General features: G+C 40.5%; 1 protein-coding gene and 1 long non-coding RNA gene across 16 annotated transcripts in view; one reads left to right on the forward strand and one right to left on the reverse strand.

Moving 5' to 3' along the window:
• Positions 1–16,336: 16,336 nt before the first annotated feature.
• On the reverse strand, positions 16,337–20,157 carry LOC118660493. 2 transcript variants are annotated; one of them, XR_004968948.1, is made up of 3 exons: positions 19,871–20,157; positions 19,152–19,277; positions 16,337–18,799 (listed from the first exon to the last, which is right to left on the reverse strand). It is a non-coding gene; the product is annotated as an uncharacterized LOC118660493 (long non-coding RNA). The 2 variants fall into 2 exon arrangements; XR_004968947.1 differs by having other exon boundaries at positions 16,337–18,764; positions 19,871–20,150.
• A 39-nt stretch (positions 20,158–20,196) lies between these two features.
• The window catches only part of ASCC3 (activating signal cointegrator 1 complex subunit 3), a 250,869-nt gene continuing 245,549 nt past the window's right edge, over positions 20,197–25,516 (forward strand). For 7 of the 14 annotated variants that reach the window (XM_036317971.1, XM_036317970.1, XM_036317979.1 and 4 more), the window contains exon 1: positions 20,199–20,472. The gene's annotated coding sequence lies outside the window, so the exon portion shown is untranslated. Of the gene's footprint in view, positions 20,473–25,516 lie in introns of all 14 variants that reach the window. The other 7 variants (XR_004968946.1, XM_036317986.1, XM_036317987.1 and 4 more) reach the window with 3 other exon arrangements.

The raw sequence follows: 25,516 nt of genomic DNA on the forward strand, positions 1-25,516 counted from the left end.
TCGTTAAAATAAAAGGATAGCCAGTAACACCAGATAGACTTATGACAATAGACCAATTGCTCCCAAATGAGTAGCCCTCAATGTCGCACGTTTCTGTTAGAAAAAGTAAGCTATATAGTATGTTTCTGCCCCAGTTAAATGACCCTCCACTGGTACTCTACATTTAAGTAAACATTCCTGTGACTGCTCACAACCTTTTGTTGTTATAAGCTTCTCTCAAAAGGATTTTTGTTGGTTTATTTGTCTTGTTCATTGTCTCTGTTGTCTCCTATGTTTTCCTTTGCTGAAGGAGGTATTATCACCAAGTATATTCCAAGTGTATTGCTGAGGAATAGTCCACTGTAATATATGCCATAATTTGTTTGTTAATTCACCTTTTGATAGGCAGTTGATAGTTTCCAGATTATAGCTATGACAAATAGTCTTGCTATGAATACATGTACATGCTTTTATTTCTTTCGGTAAGTACCTAGAAATGAAATGGTTGAAGTATATTGAAGGTATACTAGTATATTTAACTTCTTAAGAACTGTCAAACTGGTGTCAGAAGTGGTTGTACCATTTTATACCCCATCAAGAGTGTATTCTCATTTCTTAAACACCTTTACCAAAATCAGTCTTTTTAGTCTTAGTCATTCTAGCAAGAGTGTATTTTTTCAATTTGCATTTCCCTAATTGCTAATGATTTTGAGCATTTTTCATGTGCTTATTTGCCATTTGTAAATCTTCTTTAATGAAATGTCTGTTCATATGTTTTCATTCATGTTTGTGGGTTGCTCTCCATTGTGTGCTACTTCCTTAGTGCTGTTCTTTGTCATTGATTACCTATTAGATTAGAATAGAGTGAATTCTAAGGTAAAGCTCTATCTATGACCTCTTAATCACCTTCAGTCCCCAACCCTGCTCTTTCCTTCCTGAAATAGGAAAGAACAAGTTTTCATTTGGTATTTGAAATTTGTCTCTAATCCTCAACATTCCTGCAGAAAACACAAAAAATAAGTAAATAAATACATAAATTTTTGCCTTTTTTATGCCTCTGATATCTTATATTTATTTATTTATTTGTTTGTTTGTTTGTTTGTTTGTTTCTAATTTGAATGCACTTAAATCCTGCACAGAATTTATTTCTAGTTATGCATTCATTTACCTTTTATTCCTTAAAAGTAGTTTCCCATCCCCTGAGTTTATAATAGCAGTTGTTAAAGGCCTGCTTATATGTGAAATTTTACTAAATTAATACACATTCATTGGAAACATTCAGATATGTTATTTTACTATTCATAATATGTAATTTACTTCCATTGAGAATCATTTATTCTTCTAACAAATTACTTCAATAAAATACAATAGCAAAAGATTGAATGCATGGATAGACCCTTTTTTTATAAGAAAATATAAATGCTTATTAAAAATATGGACTTTTCCCATAAGAACTTCTTAAATATCCATTCTAAAAGGAAACGGAATTTTTATAACAGTATTAAAATTTGTGACAGTTTAAACTGAAATAAGATTCTTATTTGAAAATGGTCACTTTATATTGTTTATATCTTCAAATTCATTGCCACTATATTGTTTTGACTGCTAGTTATAACCTAGTTTTCATTTGTTTTTATACTTTATTGTTTATTTAATCTAATGACACAATACAAAATACTGAATATTTATTTTAAATAACATCAAGATTTTTACATTAGATATACTAGAAAAAATCTGAATATCTATGAATATAAATTTAAAGTAGTGACTGAGGAGGCAGGAAGACATTTGGTGCATTCAAGACAGCAGCATGGTTAGAGCAAGGAGAGGAAGTCAGGGTTGCATATAGAAGGTAAGATCAAAAGATAATCAAAGGCAAGATATAGGTCATAGAGGTCTTTAGATTTTATTGTACATATGATAGGAGGCCATTCAAGGATCACTCTTCCTGTTCTGTGTGAGCAAGACTGAAGTCAGGGTAGTAAGGATTGTGACTTGAGCTAGCTTGTTGTGCAATGGATGGTAAGGCATGGCTAGATTCTAGAGATATAGATAGCTATGGGTATACTTTTTACCAGATTCACCTGCTATTAATATTATACCCTATCTGCTTTATCGTCTGCTTCTCTCTCTCTCCCTCTCTCTATCTATATAGGTAGATATATAGATACATATATGTATATATACAGATATAAATAGATAGATATAGATATAGATAAATAGATAGATAGATAGATAGATAGATAGATAGATAGACAGATAGATAATAGATTTCCTCTGAACTATTTGAGGGTAAGTTCTATTTATCATATATGATGGACCTTTATTACTAAACTCCTCAGTGCGTATTTCCTAAGAATAGGAATCGTCTCTTTCATAACCACAGCACAATTATCAACTTCAGTAAATTTAACATTGATACAAAATCTAATTTTATCTGGTTTATCATTTGTATTCCAATCTTTTCAGTTGGCTTGGTAATGTCTTTATAGTATTACTAGAGGCCCAGTACACAAAATTCTTGCACTGGTAGGGTCCTTGGCAGCTGGTGGCGGCTGACCGGGTACTCCCTCCCTTTGCCCAGCCGGCCTGACCCCTGGTCAAACTCCCAGTTGAGGGGAAAATTTTCATACTATGCTTTTATTATTTAGGATTTTCCTCCTGTATAAGATCCAGTATTGTACTTAGTTTTCATGTCCCTTAGGCTCCTTTAACATGGAACATTTCAAAAAACGTTATCTTTTATGTATATGCAATACATCCCCCAAAAATGTATACACACTTTGAATAATTATTAATTCCAATGGGTTAAATCTGAAAAGAAAGAAACCTCAATTGAGCTGTCAAGTACACAAGGTGTATACATTTTGGGGGGACACCCAGTATATTTTAAGGCAGAGACCACTAACAGGACTGAACATTTATACAGATGTGGTCTTTGAGGGAATTGAGGATTAAGCTAAGGTTTTGGCTTGAAAAACTGAAAGGCTCTTATTTGTCGTGATAACTAATACAGAAAAGATTGGGGGATAGGTGGTAAGAAGAGAAACCAATAAAAAGATGCCTCTTTGTGAAAGAGACTTCTAGCACTCACCCATATCTTACTCTCCTCTCCAAGACACACAGGAGGATTTTACTTCCCCACCAGTTTATAGCTACCTGGGGCTACGTGATCATTTTGGGCCGATGGGTTGTAAACTGACCTGATGGCATCACATCCCAGGTGAAGCATTCTCTTCTTTTGTCTCATTGACCAGGAGGCTTCATGTTTCGGATGGTGGAGCTCACTCAGTCTGGATCACGGAGTTGTCACATAAAGAAATGCTGCCCTGGAAAACTGCCCAGAACCACAGTAGACTTTTCCCCCAAAAAATAAACATTTGTTATGTTAAGCCACTGAGATATGAGCATTGATTGCTGCCTAGCCTGTCTTGACTAAGTCATCCTTAGACATTCAAGTGAAAATATTAAGTAGACATTTTACATAGAAGATCCTGGATTTGGGTCAGGTCAAGGCCGGGGAATGTCTGGGAATCACCAACATATAAATATGATATTTGGAGGCATTAGTTGCCCCCACATAGTGAGTTCAAGTATAAATAATTTATTAAAAGGTGATCCATCTCCCATAGACGATCTATCCAGGAAAAGGTGTCTGATGTAAGCCAGCCGCTTAGTCTTTCTGCAGAAGTTTTCAAACTAAAACTAAAAGAATCAGTCTCTCTGAGGTGGTAGGAGTCAGGGACCATCATGTATGAAAGTCAAAAAGTTATGTTCCAAGCCACGTGGATGAAACTACCAACAATGGATGACAGCAAAGTGGAAATAAGAGAAAGGAGAGATAAGAGAGACTTCTAACAATATTCAATTCCCTGGTTCTCATTGTTCTTGAGGTCATTTCTTTTATGTCTATTGGACTAGAGACCCTATGCATGAAATTCGTGCAAGAGTAGGCCTTCCTTCCCCCAGCTGCCGGCACCAGCTTCCCTCTGGCACCCAGGAACTGGGCTTCCCTCACAGCCCAGGCTTCGTCCAGAAGGTCATCCGGAAGGATGTGCAGTCTAATTAGCATATACCCTTTTATTATTATAGATGATTTATCTATTGGAGTCAACTCTGTATTCTATTATTTATTTACAGCCAATATTTTACTGAGTCTGTGTCCATTGAGATGGCTTGGTGGCCAGATTGTCAAATATTTTTTATATCATCCCTCTGCTTGGGAAACAGCAAGTCTCTAACCCTTCTTTCTGGGAAGATACAGACTAAAGGAGTAGATTACAGTCAGGGTCATTCAGTAGTATAAGTAGCACAAGAGGTCCAAGCTCTGAAACTGACTAAAATTTAGCTGAGATTGAATGCTATGCAAGGAAAGCACGTTGTTCGATTTTTAAGTAGTCTAATAAGTTTCCTGTTCTTATTCCTTCTAAATCTTACAGTTAAAGCCACTTAATCCTCACTCAGAAGTTCACTTTCATCTGAGGTTCTGAAAGCAGTCTTCACTAAAGAGGGTGAGGAGGAGCCCTAAATCAATTTGGTCTAACTCAACACTTATTTTTATACATGAAGCTTGGCACAGTGCAAGTCACTGATGACAAGATAAATAACCACCAAGATCAATTAACCACAGGCTTTATTCTTGAAGTGATTGTAGTCTAGTGCAGAGGTCCTTTAAGTGTACATGTGCATAAGAATTGCCAGGGAGTTTGTTAAAACTGTAGGACCTGGCCCCACTCCCAGAGATTCTCATTCATTAGTTCTTTTAGGTGAGCTGGAGTGAGTGATCTCTCTCTAGAAACATTTGTCTAGGGGTCAAACACAGAACAGATATTTAAATACAACTTCAAAGTGCTATGTTTAAATAATGATTAAAATCATAGTCTGTGGCAGCAGAAGATCTGGATTTTAATCTAGCACTACCACTTATCTGTGTGACACTGGATAAGTTATTTAGTCTCTACAAAATCTTACTATCCTTAAAATCAATGAGTCTAAAGCAGGGGTGGGAAACCTTTTTTCTGCCAAGGGCCATTTCTATATTTATAACATCATTCACAGGCCATACAAAATTATCAACTTAAAATTAGCCTGCTATATTTGACCAAACATTTAATTAACTCCCCCCTAATGCCTTAGCAGGGCCAGACCAAATGATTTCTCAGGCCTTATATGGTCTGTGGGCTGGACATTCCCCATCCCTGGTCTAAAGAAATGGACTTAAAGCTTACTATTTTACCGAGAAGGTACTGTAACAAAATGCCTCATTATAACAAAGGGACCTGGGAATCAATGTCAGTCAAGAGAAAAATGGAGAGATCTAGAGTCTGTATGGATAAAGAAAGATTTTGAAAGAGATGAATAGAGATATGTAATGAAATAGCTTGCTTAAAGTTTGCTCTGTTGTGCGCAAGACAGGTTTCCCAAAGAAAACTTCATAACATTTATATTACTAACCGATGTTTCTGAAGTTGGGCTTGCTTTTGCAGGGAATGCCTGAAGTGCTGAGTCTCCTCGCAGTGAGCTGGGTGCAAGAGAAGAGGCTGCTCAGAGGGTACAGTCACATTTTTGTTACACGAGTGAAAGCAAATAGACTGGCACATAACAAACCTCCAATAAGTGGTGGCTAGTTTCAGAGCCCAGTTAGTTTTTCCTTGCCCATCCTCACCCTTGCTGCCTTCTTCCTACTCTATCCTTAAGTATTCCAGTGAGTTTTTAAGAAGCCTCTTACATTTCTTCCTCTTTTCCTGGAATACACTGCTTTGCAACTCCTGGTATTAAACTAAAACTCAAGGGCACCACTTCCCTTATCAATATCTCTCCCAGAGATCCATTCATTCGGTTGATCATTCCCCTAACTGGTCCTAACTGAGCAAATACCCTGTGCTGAGCACTGTGTCAGGAACAAAAATAGGACAATGGAAAAAAGAGAGGGTCCTTATTCTCATAGAGTTTATAATGTAGGGGAGGAGCAGACATCTAACAATTACACGTGTGTACCTAGGATAAGAAATTAAAAGAAGTTCAGAGCTCTATGAGACTATACAGTACACTTACCTATTCCAGTGTAGACAATAAGAAAGTCCCCCAATTAAAAATTGAAAGGGTTAAAGAGAATAAAATGGGGCAGAGAAAAAATGATTGTGCTTAGCAGATATCTTGCAGAAAGCTTTCAGCCTTGAGCACAGCATAGCTCAGATGACCAGAAGACACCTGGCATGGGAGGAACCAAGGACGGACCAGACCCTTACATCAGCAGAGCGGCTGCAGGAAGCAAAAATTAAGAAAAACCTATCTCTCCCTGCTCTCTTTGCTGATGTCTTTCTTGGTCTCAGCCCACCTGCACGCAGGTGTCGGGAATAAAATCTCTTTTGATACATTATGGCCTCATGTCATAGATGCGTGACCCCGGCCCACTCCGAACCTTTCAAAAATAAGCTTTGTTATATTTGTTAAGCTCCTATATGTCTCAGATTGTAGGAGCAGCTATTATATATGACAATATATATGTATAGATGATAAGTAAAGAACACAGGAGGAAATTAGCAGTTATAGTTATAGCAGTTATTGATACCAAATTTTTGGACTAGAACCCGGATTCTTTGTCCTCCGGAATTGAAGAATGAATCCACGGACAGAAGGTGATATAGCAAAGGTAGAGATTTATTGAAGAACAAGTAGAGACTCCGACGTGGGGAGTGGGAAGAATCCCACAGAGTGGACACCCACTTAGGGAGGGGGAAAGGGTCCCACTGGGTTCCCTTTCCCTATGGCTTATAAAGGCTGCAGATCCTGGTGCCTTGATATCCCCTCTGATTGGTCACTCTTCCACTGGTTACCATAGTAACTCCTGGGCTCAAAAGTTGAACCTCACATGGGACAGGTGAGGTTCTGCCCCTCCACCCTCCTTCCTTATTGTTTTCCTATTCCCTTTGGGCTTTCTTCTTCTCCTTCTGTGATGCCCAGATTTCAGGATCCCCAAAAGACCACCAGGGAGCCAGCCGAGTCCGATGCAAAAGCAAAGAGTCTTTATTCGAGCTAGCTCGGCTCCCCGACAACACTCACCAATGCAGCAGCAAGCGGCAGAGAGGGCTAGCCCTGTGGGAAGAGGGGTTTTATAGGGAGGTGGAATAAGGGGAGGAGAGAGGACTGTGGGCCCTGCCGATTGGCCGGGCACAAGTCGGTGTCTTGTTACACAGGATGTGGTCGTATCTATGTCGCGCACTTCCCTTGATTATCATTGGTTAGTTTAAAGAAATCCTAGGTGTGGCTAGCAGAGGCTTGGGTTTCTGGGAAGAAGCTCCTTGCGGAGCACATGGCTAAGGCTGCTGGCCAAAAATGGAGGATCCAGGGTAAAATGGAGGGAATAGCTCTCACCCTGGGGCAAGATGGAGGGGTAGCCCTTGCCCTTTCACTTCTGAATGGCTTCCTTCTCTTTGTTTTGTAAATATAGACCTTTTGCTGTTCCCAGCTTCCTTATTCTATGGAAATGTACCTGTTGCAGCTTTCCAGCTCCCCCATTCTATGGAAATATACTTTCTGGTGCTCTGCAGCCCTGTGCTTTCCTCCATGGTCCCCTTAATTTCCAAAATTTCTAAAATTTCCTAAACCTGTCCTATTTTACCCCCAAAATTCCTGTTTCAGTATAGTGTGATATCTGATATGTAAAAAAAAAAGCACAAAGCCATTTGGATAAGTGCTAGGAATCAGGAAAAACTTTCTAAAAAATAAATTACATAAATGGTATGCCATGTGTTCTAAAAAGAGACATGTAGTGTATTAAATGATGACTCTTCCCCCAGAAAGATATGTCTACATCCTCATCCTGAGGAGCTGTGAATATTGCTTTACATGGCAAAAGGGTACATGTCACCTTATATGCAAAAGACGTGATTAAGATTTTGAGAGGAGGAATTTATCTGGAATTATCTGGGTAGGCCCTAAATGCAATCACACACCTTCTTATAAATATGAGGCAGAGATATGGGGCCTAAGAGCAAGAGTCAATGTGACCACAGGGATTCCCAGAGCCACCAGAAAGTGAAAGAGGGAAGGAACAGGTTTTTCTTTAAAGCCATTGGAGGGAGCATGGCCCTGCTGACACCTTTTCAGACTTCCAGTCTCCAGAACCATGAGAACATAAATTTCTGTGTTTTTGTTTTTTGTGTGTGTTCCCACAACCTCCCCCCCCCCTCCCCAGCCATCCAGTTTGAGGTACTTGGTTGCAGCAGCCATGGGAAACTAACAGGCAAACCTTAAAGGAATTGAAGGATCCCAGTTACCGCTATATATAAATACCAGTTAAAAAAGAAAAGGACAGGCATAAAACAGCATAAATTTTTCTGAGATTCTAACCTGGAGTTGTGGGGAAAGGTAAGAAATGAGATGAGAGCTGTCGATAAGTTCAGGTGGGTCCCTGAATGACACAACTAAAAAGCCCAAATGTCTCTAGGTCCTTGGTACTCAGTATGGTTCTTGGAGCAGAATTATCTCAGAGGGCTTTAGAAATGCAGGATTAGGAGCTATATTCCAACCCTACTTAAATAGAATCTTCATTTTAACAAGATTCCTGGCATTGGTATGCACTCCAACATTTGAGAAGCATGCCTCTAGGGCATGGCTATTGGGAGATTTTGAAAGGTTTAAAGCAGATAAGTGACCTGGTAATATTTGCATTTTAGGTCAATCAATCGGGTGGATTATAAAGAAGAGATTTAATGGGATAAAAATCAAGGCAGAAACAAGTGACTGCAACAGTACTGGTAAGAGATTATGAAGTTTTGAATGAAGATGTTGGTAATAGAGGTGGAAAATAATGACATGATTTTAGAAATATTTGGATTGTGGACAAAAGGGGCCATATGCTAATGTGACTAGTTCAGGGAAGGCCTGCATGGCAGTTGTACAAACTCAAAGACCTAAAATAACCACAAAAGATGGTCTGAAAATTAAATATTTGGCTACAAACAGGTTATGGTGGGTAGTCATGTCCTAGGCCGGTATTTTCCCTGACAAAGATCAACTTAGATCTTTACTGAGCCCATTTGTCTTTTTGCATCTAAGATAAGATATCTGTGAAATGTCTGGGTAACTTGTAAGTTCCCTTTTATCCCCCCCCCCCCGAACCCTTGGGGCAAAACAAATGGCACCAGGACACCGGTATCTATCTATGTAAAAGAAGCACATGTCCATCATTTCACTTTTTATCCTAACCCAGAGGTTTCCCTGCTTTGCTTTATCCCACCTCCTTAAACTATCACCAATGAATTTCATGTAACCCACTTACGTATTTTCCTTTTGATGGTAATTTATAAAAACAAGGTATGAACTCCCCATTCTATGGAGCATTATCTCAATTCGTTGAGGTTCTGTTTCCTGGTATATGTCAACAGTTTGGTTCCAATAAACTCACAAAATTCTTTACAGATCTGAATGTTTTTTACATTAACAGGATCCTGGTCTGGTATGTAGTAGTGCCACTCACATCTAGGTTCTATAATGTGTCCCAGTTCTTTGTATTTCTATATCTAACAGGACCTTAGAATGGGATTCTCCCTGTCAGAGATTCTGTTGAAGTACTAAGAGATGACAGAGTGCCCAAGTGAGTATGAGAGACAGTCTCCCTTCCATATGAAGGCTGACAAAGGAAATGCACTCAAGAAACTGTTACATTCAGAAAGGATATATGCACCCCTATGTTCTTAGCAGCACAATTCAACATAGCTAAGATTTGGAAACAGCCTAAGTGCCCATCAGCAGATGAGAGGATTAGAAAACTGTGGTACATCTACACAATGGAATACTATGCTGCGGTAAAAAAAAAAAAAAAAGGAACTCTTGCCTTTTGCAACAGCATGGATGGAGCTGGAGAGAATTATGCTAAGTGAAATAAACCAGTCAGAGAAAGATAAATACCACATGATATCACTCATTTGTGGAATATAGAGAACAACACAGACTGATGAACAGGGACAGATCCAAAGACAGAGAAACAGCAATCAGACTATCAAATCCCAGAGGGAAAGTAGAGGAGGGAGGGGGTAAGGGGAAGAGATCAACCAAAGGACATGTATGCATGTATATAAGCTAAACCAATGGACATGGACAGCAGGGGGATGAGAGCATGAGTGGGGGGGGGGGATGGGGGTTTAATGGAGGGGATGAGGACACATTTGTAATACCTTAACTAATAAAGAATTTAAAAATAAATAAATAAGTGAATAAATAAATAAATAAATAATAAACAAAAAATAAAAATAATAAAATAAAAAAAGAAACTGTTACATGATTCTTTGAGTGTTCAATCAGATCAATGATATTAGAAAGTGTCAGAGAATTAAAGGAGAAGCTTCTTTGGAGGGCTGCCGCTGTGCTGTGAGTACCCACCCTGTGTGGAGAATAGGTGTAGATGAGTATGACCTTTTAACCTGAAGTCTATTGAGGGGTTCAGCCAGTGGATTATGGGAGAACTTTGAAATGTGTTTTCTGCAGTTGAAAAATGCAAAGAACTAGTGTTGTACAGATGCCCCAAAAAGCTTAAGTGAACTGTAGGCTGAGGTCTGACTTCACCTCTACTCCAGGAAATTTAGAGCCTAAGAAGAGACTGACTGCTTGGGGGTGGACCAGAAGAATGCTGATGCTTTAGGACTGGTCATCATTCCTAAAACTTATCAGGGCAATGGATGTAAGTCAGGGAAAATAGAGCTAGAGTTTTGGAACGGATATCAGTTGTGGACAATAGAAACCTCTATTCATTCTGTCGGATGAGGTTTCAACACACAAGCTTACTATTGGTAGGATATAGTTGTCACTTCCAGAGTTTCAAGCAATGGGAAGATATTATATAACTAGAGGCCTGGTGCATGGATTTGTGCACTGGTGGGGCATAGCCTGCGGGGATCGGCCCACTGTGGGAGCGCTGCTCATCCCAGTCAGCCGAGCAGCTGTGGACCCGCCCTCTGAGGCATTGTGGCAGTGCACTGACCACCAGGGGCAGCTCCTGCATTGAGCGTCTGCCCGCTGGTGGTCAGTACACATCATAGTGACTGGTCGACCAGTTGTTCTGGTCATTCCACTGTTTGGTTGCTGAGCTTTTATATATATAGATATCTGCTTTTATAAAATAAATTATTATAATTAGTACTATACACATAATAAAAAATTATTGCTTAATCTTGTTTTGCTTATATCCAAGATGGGGCAAAAGTTTTTCATATGGAAAATAATACAATAATTCATAAATAATAATGCAAGAATTATCTGTTTTGTATACTTACAACTGTAAACCTACTTTTGCCCCACACTGTGAGTGTTTATAATTTCTAGTTGTGTCTTTGTGAAAGTTTAAAAGGAGAAATACTCCCATTGAGCACTTACTCAGCATTCCTTCTGTCAAACTTCACTTTAGTGAAACTTCACTTGTTAAAGAATCATGTTTGTTCAGGATTGTGTCAATCTGAGACTTTATGTTCAGGCTAGGACAATTTTTCTCTTCTTTCATTAATTTTAGCCAGATTTTAAATTTAAAAAATTTAAAAATCATATGCTCAGGTTGTAGTCTCCATCCCCAGCAGAGGGTATACAGGAGGCAGCCTATCCATGTTTCTCTCTCTCCCTCTCCTTTCTTCTCTCTCCAAATAAATAAATACATATTTTTAAAAATTTGTAAAATCAATAGTACATTTTTAAGGAAGAACTTATTTTTAAGCAACCTTGAATGTATATTTTAAGTACTAATACATGTACTAAAATTAAGATCTGTTCTTATTTTTCTAACTTTCTTCTGCATAATAGCAAAATGAATACCAACTGGCAGAAATGTAATCAAAATGTGTCCCTTCTTCTGGTCTAGAAAAATACTAGAATTCTAGATAATAAACCATTTAATAAAGAAGAGCTAAGGTAATGCTTGACAAGTCTGTCATCAGTCCCGTCTTTCTTTATGAAATTCCACATCTTGCCGAAAGATGGGGCTCTTATATCCAGCACAGAAACCGAAAGTGGCAGAGAAGATAAAGCTACTTTTTTAGGCACTGAGAAACTATGTCCATTACAACTGGCAAGAGCAAGAAAGTTCAGCTTCAGAGGGTGGGACAAGCGGTCTTTAGACATTTTCTTTCAGCTAGATCATCAACCTCTTAGAGACTCAGCTTCCTTGCCTGTGAAATCTAGATAAAACCACTTATTATTAAAAATGAGAGTAATACACCCTCTTAGTGTTCTAGTGCTGGAAGCCAATTCCAGCATGTCAGCAGGGCTGATCATCTGGAGATGGCTGAGGGCATTTTCCCAAACCTGAAAAGGATGCATTAAATGATTGCTTGCTGCCAGACAGCTAAAGGCATCTTAATTTACATGTTATTGCCTCCTACTGGCCAAACACCTGAACAGCCAGAGGCATTTCCTCAAATCTGACAATAGACTGTGTATGGGAAACCCTACCCTTTGATGTGTATATCTCCACCAAGCCTTAGGACAAATTGTGTTAATAAATAGCAAAGGGCCCTGAGACAAGGAGAACTTAGTTCCTTTAGCTAAGTCTTCTCTGACTCCCTATAATGCCTTTCAAAATTATGTTTCATCTCTGGAATCTTATTCAATTTATGCACAGCCCTTTTTCAGGTTTCTGAACCCTTCTAGATGCTGGATCAAGAACCACCGGCATTATTCCAGGAAGGGTGTTCAGCACTGTGACAAGTAAACAGCAGGTAGATGCACAGTGAATGTCAGCTATCGTCTGTAAAAACCAACACGGTGTTTATCTTGTTTGCTAGTGTGTCTGTTGACTCACAGTAGGTGCTCAATATATGTCAAAATTGAATGAATGGATGAATGAACCTTCAGATCACCCTACAGAGTTAGTACAATATAGCTTTCAGTCTGAGCCTCTCAAGGCTATGGAATCAGAATCTTATGCCTGACAAACCTTGCCCTTCCTGACCAATGACTCTACAACAGCTGCCTGGCGGTTCTGTGATTTGATTGATTTCAACTGCCCTTGCCCGGCTTGAGCTGCAAAGATGGCATTTCGTCTGTAAGCTATTTCATCAACTGAAGTCCTGTATCTCTACTATATCTTAACAAGAACAAAAAAGTATAACTCATATATAAACTAGAAAAGAAGCTAAATCTATCAAAACAGTACTTAAAAATTACTTTAAGCAGAAAGAGTACATCCTATATAATAAAAACCTAATATGCAAATTGTTTGACTGGGCATTCGACTACTCGCTATGACTTGTGCTGACCACCACGGGGTGGTGTGGAACATGGTGAGCATCAGCGACACAGCGCTGGTAGCAGACAGCGCTGGCAGCAGGCAGCAGTGGAGGCACTGCTGGCCCCGGTGGGCCCCAATGGGAGCAGGACTGTGACAGAATGGTGGAGCAGGTGAGTGGGCAGCGCCAGGCCAAGGTGGGTGTGAACGAGACCCAATTGCCCTGCTGAGCACCCTGCAGATGGCGAACAGTGACAGTGGCAGGGAGCAGGGCTGCAGCCCAGCTCCCAGGCACTGAGGGGGCCAGGCCAGGGGCTGGCCCCGATCGATCCCCCTGCAGACTGCAACCAGTGGCCAGCAAGCCCTAATCACTCAATCGGGGCTGGGCCCAGGGCTGAGATTGGGAACTGAGGGTGGGTGGTGGCGACCAACCTCCCACGGTGCCCAGGCGGGGAGGGGTGGGGCTGTGACCTCTCACCAGCTACCTGGGAGTGGGGGTGATGGGGATGGAGGTGTGGTGAGAATGCACATTGTCTGCTGAGCTTGCCCTCATTCCCCCTGCTACCCTCCTCCAGGACACCAAGGCTCATGCACCAGGGAAACCCCAGTACTCAGGTGCCAGGCACCCACGAGGAATGCTCCCCACACCTGCGTGGCCTCTTCTGGGTAAGCCAGGCCGCAGCCCTTGGGAGCCAGTCTACAAGGCCGGCTGGGAGAGAGCATGTTGCCCGCCCAGCTTCCATGTGGCGCTGCTGGGCAGCCCAGAGGCCCACACTGTGCCCTGGCCTGCGGCATCCAGCTGCACTCACTGCATCCCCTCATGGGGACTTGGGTGCCATGACTCAGGCAGAGGGGGCGCGTAGGGGCCTGGGGCCCAAGGTGCTGCCCAGTGTCCAGAGGTCAGCTGGGACCTGGCCTTCCATGCCAGATGCTCATGCTTCGATCACCGGCCAGGCCTAGGGACTGCACCTGTGCATGAAATTCGTGCACCAGGCCTCTAGTCTAGTTAATAATAAATGGCACCTTAACCAATAAATCTCTTAATTTCATTTTAAACTATAATGATATTTGTTCCTCAGTGATGACTCCCCAACACATTTATGTAAAGAAAGAATGTTCAAAATATAGGGACAATTTTGACAATTTCACTGTTCCTTATGGAGGTCTTTGGAAGTTTACAGGGAATCCTGTACCCTTATCTAATTTCCAAGCCTCAATATCACTGAAACGCTGCTACTCAGCATTGTCTTTCATTCATGGTCAGTTCTAGCTTTACAGTCTCCTGGGAAACTGAATTTTATTTTGTAGTGGTTGTCAATGTAAAATACACATTACAGGTCAATAATTTATATATATATATATATATATATATATATATATATATATATATATATATATACATGCACACACATAATTAGGGGGAAAAGAAAATGTTAGTACTCCTACTCCATTCTTGCAGTTAGTGTCAGAAGTGAGGGTAGGGATTGTGCCTCTAACTTTGCAGTTGATCTGATCTTTTCATAGGGTTTCGGGTTTGTTTGAGCAAGAGCCTGATTGTCACTTTTGAAGTACCAAGTTGTACTATATAGGTATAGGATGGAGTTTATGATGACCTTGCCTACCCTTAAAGTAAGCACAACCTGTCTTTAAAGTTTAAAGATCAATGACACCTTGAATGTATATTACTCTACAATAAACACCTTTATGGGGTTTTCCCACAAGAAAATATTTTTTAAATAGAAGGTGGAAAAGTATCTCTTTCAAGTATCAACAAGTGTTGTAAAGTAAGGCCAGGTGTCAACCACATGAAAATATGTTGAGTGACATACTATGATTTTATTTATGTGAAAACCAGGAATACTAATCACTGTTGATAGAAGTCAGAATAGTGGCTATCTTGGAATGTTCTGGGGTGGGGTGGGGAGATTTGAGTGCTCATTGGGAAGGTCATAGGGAGTATTTGGAGTGTTGGAAATGGTCTATATCTTAATTTGGGTAGTAGTCTCATTTTAGTATACCTCTATTTTTGTAAAGCTATACCTCAATAAAAAAATGAAAGTTCTTAGCCACATAATAAAGGAAATATTGAGTGCAAAAATTTGTATTGCTTTAACAAGTATTTGCTATCTGCTATGTGTCAGGCATTCTGCTGCTACTTGTGGTTACAATATAGAGCAAGAACCAGAAATGAAACCTGTTTATAAACTACCAAGTAAGCCATTTTTAGCCTTTAGGCTACCACCAGCAACAAACTGGTGTGGACTTTAAACTCAGTGTGTCTTATTTTCTAGAATCAATCCTACAAATAACCCTTCATAATTTTGCATATAAATTCTACCTCTTCTTTATGCCCAATTCAGTGTTCACTTTTTGCACAAAAGTTTTTAATCTCCTGAATGCAGCAGTGGCCTATTTTTACTTTGGACAATTTTGGGGATTCATAATATACCTCACAACTCAGCACTTAATTGTTCTCAAATAGTTTTGTGTTAAATTTGTCACCCACCCAGCCCTAACTGGTTTGGCTCAGTGGATAGAGCGTCGGCCTGCGGGCTGAAGGGTCTAGGGTTCAATTCCGGTCAAGGGCACATGCCCAGGTTGCAGGCTCAATTCCCAGTGTGGGGAGTGCAGGAGGCAGCCGATCAATGATTCTCTCTCATCATTGATGTTTCTATTTCTCTTTTCCTCTCCCTTCCTCTCTGAAATCAATAAAAATATGTTAAAAAAAATTTTGTCACCCACCCACATTATAAGTTCCTCTAAGTTCCTTGAGACTAGAGATCATATATTTTTTTAAAGTTCCACAATGCATAGCAAAGTGTGGGTTATGTGATATATGCTTAATTATTGTGGGAAGAGTGAATGAAATATTCAATTTGACTGTATTAAACATGCTTAAGAACACTCTAAACTTCAGGAAAAATTAATCCTTAAAATAATTAATATCCAAGATTTTATGTTGCCATTTTTTTTATTCTCTTATTTTCAAGCTCTCTTATGTGCTTGAAAGCGAGAAAATTATTCTTGATATTCCACTCATTCTGATAAGAAATGAAGAGAGGCTCTCCTTAGGTTTTTAATACCAGTAAATTTGCTTTAATTGAGCAAGAAAAAAGCATCCTGGATAAAAAAAAACTTGTCTCCAAATATCTCTTCATCTCCCATAGTAATAGAACTCCTGACAAAACACCCCTGACAGCTGTCAACCTTTCTGGATTTTGCTTATTCATTAATTTTGTTCATTAGATTCCACATATGAGTGAAATCACTTAGCATAATGAGTATGAGTCTTTTTAAATCTATTTTCTGGTACCCTATAGTCTACTAAACTTGAAAACTTTTCTTCTATATCCTAAAAAGGCCTCCTATAATTAAACATATAATTAAAAATATTTTTCTCAATTTTTCTTTTTTAAACTCTTCCACTAGTTGAATGTGAAGTCTGCTGAATTGGCTCTCCATGAATCTTTTCTCATATTTTCTTTTATGTTTATGTATGCTATGTTCTAGATTTCTTTGGTTTTACTTAAGTAATGATGTTTTATAAGTGTTTCAGAACTCTATTTCATTCTATGGTTGTTCCTTTTTCAAAGTACCCTGATGTAATATATTTTTAATACTGGAGAATTATAAATTGGAGTGCTTTTTAGAAATGTTCTTTTATCTCAGGAATTATACTTGATTCCTTTGGAGTTAGTTTTTCTACCTGCCTTTCTTTGTCTTTTTCATAGTGGTGATAACCCTGATTTGCCTGTTGATTCTTTTTATGTTCATCCCATCTAATAAAAGAGAAATATGCAAATTAACCATCACTCGACAACAAAGATGGAAAGCACCCATAGTGGTCCAGGGTGGGTCGCTGGTGGTGTCGCCCCAGCAATGCGAGCCCAGCGTCTGCGCCCCAGCCGCATGGAGGCAGGGGAGGGTCCCCAACCCGGCCACGTGGGAGGGGAGGAGCCTCAGGCCAGAGGCCAGGGCGAGGGATGCTGGGCTCACGCTGGGCTCATGGTGATGCAAGCCCAGTATCCCAGCCCCAGCCACATGGAAGGAGGAGAGGGGCCTTGGGCCAGAGGCCGGGATGAGGGACGCTGGCATTGTTGCAGGCTGGGCTGAGGGACCCTCTACCCCCTGTGCATGAATTTTGTGCACCAGGCCTCTAGTATATGTATAAAAAGAATTGGTCATTAATATGGTTTTCCTCTGTTTTTAGTAGATAGAATGTCTTCCAGTTCACTCTCCTTTATAGATAGTTTTGATAAATTCAATGAAGTATATTTTTTTTGGCCAGAACTATCTAATAGAAATAAGATTCAAGCCATATATTAAGTCTACCAGGCCTGAGGCCCTGAACCTAACTGTCCCCTATACCTGGGCTCCTGAGCATTAAAGAGAAAAAACCAACATGATATAGAAAAATGTTAGTTACATGCAAACAAGTGGTTAGAATAAGATGGAACTTGGAGACATTGTAGAAAATAGGTCTACCTTTCATCTAGTGCCAATATTCTACCTTTGTGTGCCAATCCACTGAAATTACCGAAAAATCGGTACAGTGGTCTGGTAGGGTTAAAATTTTCTAGTAAGCACATTAAAAAAATAAACAGGTGAAATTAATTTTAATATATTGACCCAATATATGCCATTATTTTAACATGTAGTCAGCATAAGTATTAAGATATTTTACATTTTGAACGGGGAGACGGGGGGGGGGTGGTGGAGGAGGGACAAGAAAAAAAAGATATTTTACATTTTTTTGAACTAAGTCTTCAATATCTGGTGTGTATTTCAGATTTACTGCATGTCTCCATTCAGATTAGCTACATTTCAAGTGTAAATAGCCATATTTGGCTAGTGGCTACCCTACTGGACAGGGCAGTTCTAGACACAGTCTATTTTCATTTCCTCCTTCTCCCTTAAGCCTCTGGAATTGTAATGAGAACAATAAATGTACTAGCATTTATTGTTAGTACTGCTCATTATCATATGGCCTCCTTTCATTATTTACCTTTTGATGCATTTTGTCTTGTCTCATAGCTAACCTGTAAATTCTTTTTAAGGCTGAAATTATAGACTAATTGAATCTCAAGGTTGGAAATGGCTTTAAAAAAACCATCAACTAATTCTCTTGATGCATGGCTTCTCTGTACCCATTCCCCTTTAAAAACCATAGGAATCTACTTAAAGTAAAATCCAATGGTCAGGGCTTCCACCCACCCTAAGCCACAACTTTTCTGGCTAGTGTTAGAAGGAAATCTTCTTTTCAAATCTGAAATCTGTTTCTCTTAAGTGTGCACTTCTTAAGACCACATGAAACAAATCTGTCCTCTGATGAGTCTTTACTTATTTGGAGGTAGTCCCAGTAGCTTTTTCCTTTCTATAAAAATCCTTCCAAGTTTAATCACTACTTCTTCATTGGTGGTACTTTTGAGTTCTCTCCATCATTTTGCTCCCCTTGGAAATAATTCCAACTTCATTGATGTCTTCTTGAAGTGCTCAATCTAGAACTGAACAAAGAACTCCAGATGTGGTTTGGCCGGTGAAGAGTATCACTGGGTCACTATTGACTGCTTCTCTAAAAAAAAAGTTCAACCAGGTTATGACATATTCCTATGAGAAGGGGGGATGGAAGAGCAAATTATTAACACATTATTAACTCATACTGTAATAGGGTATAAGGTATAGACTAACAAAACTTACAGTCTAAAACAGTGATGGCGAACCTATGACATGTGTGTCAGAGGTGACACGTGAACTCATTTTTTTGGTTGATTTTTCTTTGTTAAATGGCATTTAAATATATAAAATAAATATCAAAAATATAAGTCTTTGTTTTACTATGGTTGCAAATATCAAAAAAATTCTATGTGACACGGCACCAGAGTTAAGTTAGGGTTTTTCAAAATGCTGACACACCGAGCTCAAAAGGTTCACCATCACTGGTCTAAAATATGTTTCATACTTAAGCATGTTACAGGTAGCAGCAGTTCCAGTTCTCCTTTTCACCGGTCTTGATCACAGTAGTCCAGCAGATGTTGATGGCTAGCCAGGCCTGAAACATTCTGTCCCCAGATATCAGCAATAAAACCTGCAGTGAGAAAGAATGATAGACGCTGACACATACCAAAGAGAACATCAAAACCACCTGAGAGTGGGAATGTGAAACTGCAGGTCACCGGAATTCCTTAGTACCCCTCTTTCAACAGCCCACCTATAAAAACCCCTGCCTGCACTGAGATGCTAAGATGGGCTTGGAGATGAGAGTCCCCCATTTTCTCCAGTGATGAGCACTTGAATAAACCTCTTTCCTTCCAGCAGCACCTGTGTCGGGTGTTTGGCTTCAGGGTGGCAGGCAAAAGCCCGAAGGTCCTTTGGGCTGGTTTCAATACCATGTTTACATGCCCAACTTTTAGTCCAGGACTATACATGCATACACTGCACAGTTCTTGCGGATAGTCAATTTTTTCCTGAATGTTGCCTTCCTGTTGTTTTCAATTTAGCCAGAGAATCACCAGTTTGTTTTTGGTGGTGGGTGGTCCAACCAAAGAGGCAACTAGCAGAGATAACTTGAAGAGAAGTACACGAGAATCCAGAAAGCAGGACTTGAAACCAGGGAACCCTGTACAAAGTACTCAGCAGCGGGAGCTCTGGCTGGTGATGGCATTTGGTGATGGCATTTACCTGGTTCTGCATACATAGTCACGGCTCCTCTCTCCTTTGCCTTTAAGAGGAACGCTTTTCTCCAGGCCTTCACTTTACAGATCAGGGCGGGAGGGAGATTCGGCCGACTCCAGTAATTGCAGGGTTAGACTCTCAGACAAACAGCTGGAGGAGACAAGCCTGGGCACGCAACAGACCTGGAGTCACCGTCCGGGCGCGCCCTCGCCTCGGGCCAGGTCCTGCTCCGAGCTCAGCAGGCCGGGGGCGGGGCGGCCGGCGGCGCGCGCACGCGGAAGGGGCGGGGCCGGAGGGAGCGACGTGCGTACGTTGGCGCCGCGGGTGACGTGGGGGCCCGCGCCGTCTCCGCCCCATCCCTACTTGCCGGGTCTGTGCGTCTGGCGGTGGCGGTCTGGCCATCCGCGCGTGCTGTGACCTGGAACAGCGAGCGGACCCGGGCAAGCCCGGCGTTAGGGTGCGGACCAGGGCGCGGCGGCCTCCTGGCATCCCCAGCCCTGCCCCGCGCGCCCCACCTGGCGTGGGAAGGCAAAGTAAAACCGAAAGGGAGGGAGGCGCGGAGCCCGAGCTGACGGAGGGATGGGAAGCGCGTGAGCCCGAGTCGAGAGGTGAGCAGGTGGGGAGGGCGGCGGGGAGGGGGCGCCGCGGCCCCGTGGGGCTGGCGGGAGGCGGGGACTGCGGGGAGGGCGCGGCGGGCGGCTGGCCCCTCGGTGGTGTGCGTTCTGCCTGGGAGGCCGCCCCGGGCTGTCACCCTCTGCCCGGACCGTCCCAGACCTCCGGCACTTCCTCCCATTCTTGGAGTTTGTACGTGGGGCCGGGATCACAGAAAGGACCCGAGCCACACATTTCCCAGGTGTTAGGCCACGGAGTGAGGGCCACGTGTGCTGGTTATTCCTTCCCGTGTGTCGGGAATTAGTTTTCGTGTGTGTGTGTGTGTGTTTCGTTCCAAAGTCGTGGTAACTTTTTCGTTTTCTTCACGTAGATTCTGGGAGGGAGTGCTGCTTCCTTGTGTGTGTTTTTTTAAACCTGCACTGAAAGGTAAATAGGCTGGGCAGGGAGCTGACCATAGTGAGTTGTGAGTGGATTTAGCAATCGGGCAGTCTAGAATGTCGTTTTGAAGTAAGTGTGTGTGTGTGTGTGTGTGTGTGTGTGTGTGTGCGCGCGCGCTACGTAGGTTTCTTATTACAAATTGGCTTATTCATTGACTGCAGTGTGTTCTTGTGTCCTGCTATTCTTTGGTTTAAAAGAAGCGTAGTTTTAGTGGTAGCTAAAAGTTTGATACGAGTGTAATCACATGTGCAGTTCTAAATAGTAATCATATTTTCTGTTTGTCCCTAGGTTAGATTGAATAGCTGATGTTTCCATCACCAGATTTCATGATTCATAGATTGAAATTATTTCTCTGATTTTCAAAGTGTTGTCAAAAGTTAAGAATTCAACTTTGGCTTCTACTCTGCACTGTGCGTTCATCATCCGTTTGTAATGATAGTTACGATAGTCTCGCGTTAGAAAAAGTTTCCCTAGAGATGCCAATTAAATATAGGCTAAATAACTTTGATTGAATTTATTTTTCATGATTTAGCTTGCTTGATCCCTAAACAGCTTTCTTTTGTCACTAATGTTTGCTAGCATTTTCAAATACTTGCTAGGCCATTTTGAAATTGTCAGTGATTTTGAAATCAAGTTACTCGGTTTTATAGCTAAGAAAAATGTCATGCAAATATGATAAAGAAAAACTTACATTCCATACCAAGAAAGAATGCTTACTGATGAGACAGGTTGTCTTTTTAAAAAATTTTCTTTACTTTTTTTAAAAAATATATTTTATTGATTTTTTACAGAGAGGAAGGGAGAGGGATAGAGAGTTAGAAACATCGATGAGAGAGAAACATCAATCAGCTGCCTCCTGCACACCTCTCACTGGGGATGTGCCCGCAACCAAGGTAAATGCCCTTGCCTGGAATCGAACCTAGGACCCTTCAGTCCGCGGGCTGACGCTCTAACCACTGAGCCAAACCGGTTAGGGCTTTCTTTACTTTTTAAAAAGTGAATAAAAATGTTTAACAGGCTAAATCAGATGGAACAATATAAAAATGTTAAATTCTGTTCTTATTTATGATTGAAATAAATATCCTTCCATCTTGATTTAAGAAACTTAGTTATAAAATTCTACATGAATGACTTATAAGAAGGAATTAATATGAAGGTGATACTCCGTTTGCAAAAATAAGTTTAGTACATTTTCCCCCAGTGTTGCATGCATTTTCTAAAATGAGGCCTGCTTAGGTAATACCTTGGAGACTCACTAAACAGTTTTTCCTTAGCATTCTTTAAGGAGTGAAGGAAGCTTTGCAAAAATATTAGTACTGTCTCTACTCCAGGGATTGAACTGGTAAGGAAGAACTTAAAAATCATTTCTGGGAAGCTTCACAGATTAATGCTCTAAGTACACATCACTGAACAAATATTTATTGAGTTCCTTGGCACAGGCCAAGAACCATGCAAGATACCAGGGAAAAGTAAGACATACACTACTTCTTCACTGTTGGAGATTCTAATCAGGATGCTGGCTTTGTGAGACTATTCAGTGAATTGACTTCTGGCAAGGAAAAATACTCATGTATGGCCAGTGAACGCTCCCTTGACCAACCTGAAGTTTGCAAAATGAAGGCTTTGTCACTGATTTAAAAAGTGAAAAAGTCACTGATTTTGGCCATCAACTTGGAAAAAAATGAGGGAGTTTGAAGAGTGACTGATTTTACATCAGTTTTTTTTGGAGCTCTTCTATTTGTATTTATTAGAAATAGAACACTGGAAGAACATTGCTGGAATTCTGAATCCAGTGGGCCATTTGGCCACATTTCTTGACATCATTTGACATTGTTGACTGTACTGGTTTCTTAAAACCCCTTCTTTTCTTGGTTTTGGAGATAACACACTTCTGTGTTTGTTTTCTACCAGCGTTTTTTGGTCTTCTACTGTAGAAATTCCCTCTTATAAACCTTTTCCATCTATTTATTCCTTAAAGGCTCATGTGCTGCCACCTCATGCTGCCTTTTCTTCTCAGTCTACATAAAAATCCTTGGGTGATTTTTTTTCTCTCTTCTAGTGGTATTCCTCATGATTCTGATATTTACTTATTTATTTATTTATTTAAATATATTTTATTGATTTTTTTATGGAGAGGAAGGGAGAAGGATAGAGAGTTAGAAACATCGATGAGAGAGAAACATCGATCAGCTGCTTCCTTCACACCCCCTACCGGGGATGTGCCCGCAACCAAGGTACATGCCCTTGACCAGAATCGAACCTGGGACCCTTCAGTCCGCAGGCCTACGCTCTATCCACCGAGCCAAACCGGCCAGGGCTGATTCTGATATTTAGATCCTAAACCAGGGGTGGGCAAACTTTTTGACTCGAGGGCCACAGTGGGTTCTTAAACTGGACCGGAGGGCCGGAACAAAAGCATGGATGGAGTGTTTGTGTGAACTAATATAAATTCAAAGTAAACATCATTACATAAAAGGGTACGGTCTTTTTTTTTTCTTTAGTTTTATTCATTTCAAACGGGCCGGATCCGGCCCGTGGGCCATAGTTTGCCCACAGCTGTCCTAAACCAATCTTTTCTCTACCACACCTGAATATTCAATCTTTACTGTACATTTCATACAATGTCATACAGACATCTCACATTCAACTTGTTTGTGATTGAATTCATGATATTCCTGCCATTCCCCTTCCCATAAAAGAAAATCCCCGTAGTTCAGTGAACTGTACCGTCATTCTGATCTATAAATGTGGAAGTCGGCCTTGATTTTTCCCTCTACCCCACCACAAATACAGATAATTAGAACAAGCCAAATAGATTTGATTTAATCACTTTGATTCATCCACTCTCTTCTGAATCAGTATCATTACCTCAGTTCAGGAACCCGTCCTCTTTGCTTTTCATCTGGATTACTGCAATAATTTTCTAGTACCTTTCGCTTCCCCATCTTGCTTTCCTGTGTTCTATGCCCTTTACTGCAATCATGGTAATCCTTATTAAACACAGCTCAGGTCAAAAACTCTTTGGGAAATTTTTTTACTATCAAAATAATTTCTATACAACGTAACTTATGAGGCCCTTCATGACCTGCTTCTTACCTATCCCTCCAGCTCCATCTCTTATCACATTACTCATTGACCACTACACTCTGTTCATCTTTTCAGTTCCTGAATGTGAAATGTTCTTACCCCTGAGCTGGAATATGTTACCCTCTTGACCTGGCCAACTCTTCATTCTTGAAGTCTCAGTATAAGAAAGCTGCTTCCCCTTCCCAACTCTCTTTTTGTTCTGATCATACTCTTCACTGGCCACTTTTATAGCGGTTTTCTTTTGTATGGACATAGATTGTTTAATTGGCTTGTCTTCCCCACCAGACTATAAACGTCACAAGGGCAGGTACCACATTGATTTTGCTCACCATGGCCACCTGCCTAACATGTAGTAGAAATACTAGTCAAGAAATTTCAGTTAAATGAATGAAAGCTGTTTTTACATTCTACGATGATTTTCCTTCTGAGCCCACTCCCACCTTTAGAGTTTCTAACAAATACCGATTTTTCTTTTACCCTTGCTTTTGCTTTTCTGCTCTATTAGCTTGAGATTTCAAAAATGTTTACCTGAACACTAATTTTAGAATTAAATTTATGCGTGTGTGAGTTTTTGAGTTCTTTGAGAAAAATGGCATAGTGAGTTGAATAAGTCACATTAGATTTTGATTTCTTTATGTAAATTTGGAGTAAACTTACTAGTTTGTAGAACATCTTATCTCTTCTTAAGAACTGAAATACATTAATCAAATAATTAAACTAATTTCTGTGAAAATATATTTTGAAGTATTGAAATAAAGATGATATAAGCATTAAAAAAACAAATATATGGGAATCCAGACCTGTAAATATGGTCCTCTTTTTGTGGCAGCTTTGGCCTCCCTTTATCCCAGTGGTTCTCAACCTGTGGGTCATGACCCCTTTGGGGGTCGAATGACCCTTTCACAGGGGTCGCCTAAGACCATCGGAAAACACATATATAATTACATATTGTTTTTGTGATTAATCACTATGCTTTAATTACGTTCAATTTGTAACAATGAAATTGGAGGTCACCGTAACATGAACTGTATTAAAGGGTCGCGGCATAAGGAAGGTTGAGAACCACTGCTTTATCCTTTTTGTCAGTCCATCCATTATACAAATATTTATTGAGAATTTACTATGCCCCAGGCACTGTTTTAGGTGGCTGTGGATACTGAAGTGAACAAAGCAAAGTTCCTGCCCTCATGGGGCCCATTCTCTTGGATGAAGCTGACAGTAGACAGAATATATGTGTATATGTGCATATGCACACATCTATTCTCTGTTGTGGCTTGTGTGGCTCAGTTGGTTGGGCATTATCCTGAGCACTGAGGGGTTGCCAGTTTGATTCCTGGTGAGGGCACATGCCTGAGTTTCAGGCTGGATCCCAGGTAGGGCGTATGTGGGAGGCAGCTGATAGATGTATCTTCAGCTCTCAAGTGGATGCTTCTCTTCCTCTCCTTTCCCTTCCTCTCTTTTTAAAAATGAAAAAAAAAAATCTTAAAATAAAGCATATAATGTAATTTTTTAATG

Source organism: Myotis myotis, unplaced genomic scaffold (assembly GCF_014108235.1).
Source record: "Myotis myotis isolate mMyoMyo1 unplaced genomic scaffold, mMyoMyo1.p scaffold_m19_p_7, whole genome shotgun sequence".
Lineage (NCBI taxonomy): Eukaryota > Metazoa > Chordata > Mammalia > Chiroptera > Vespertilionidae > Myotis > Myotis myotis.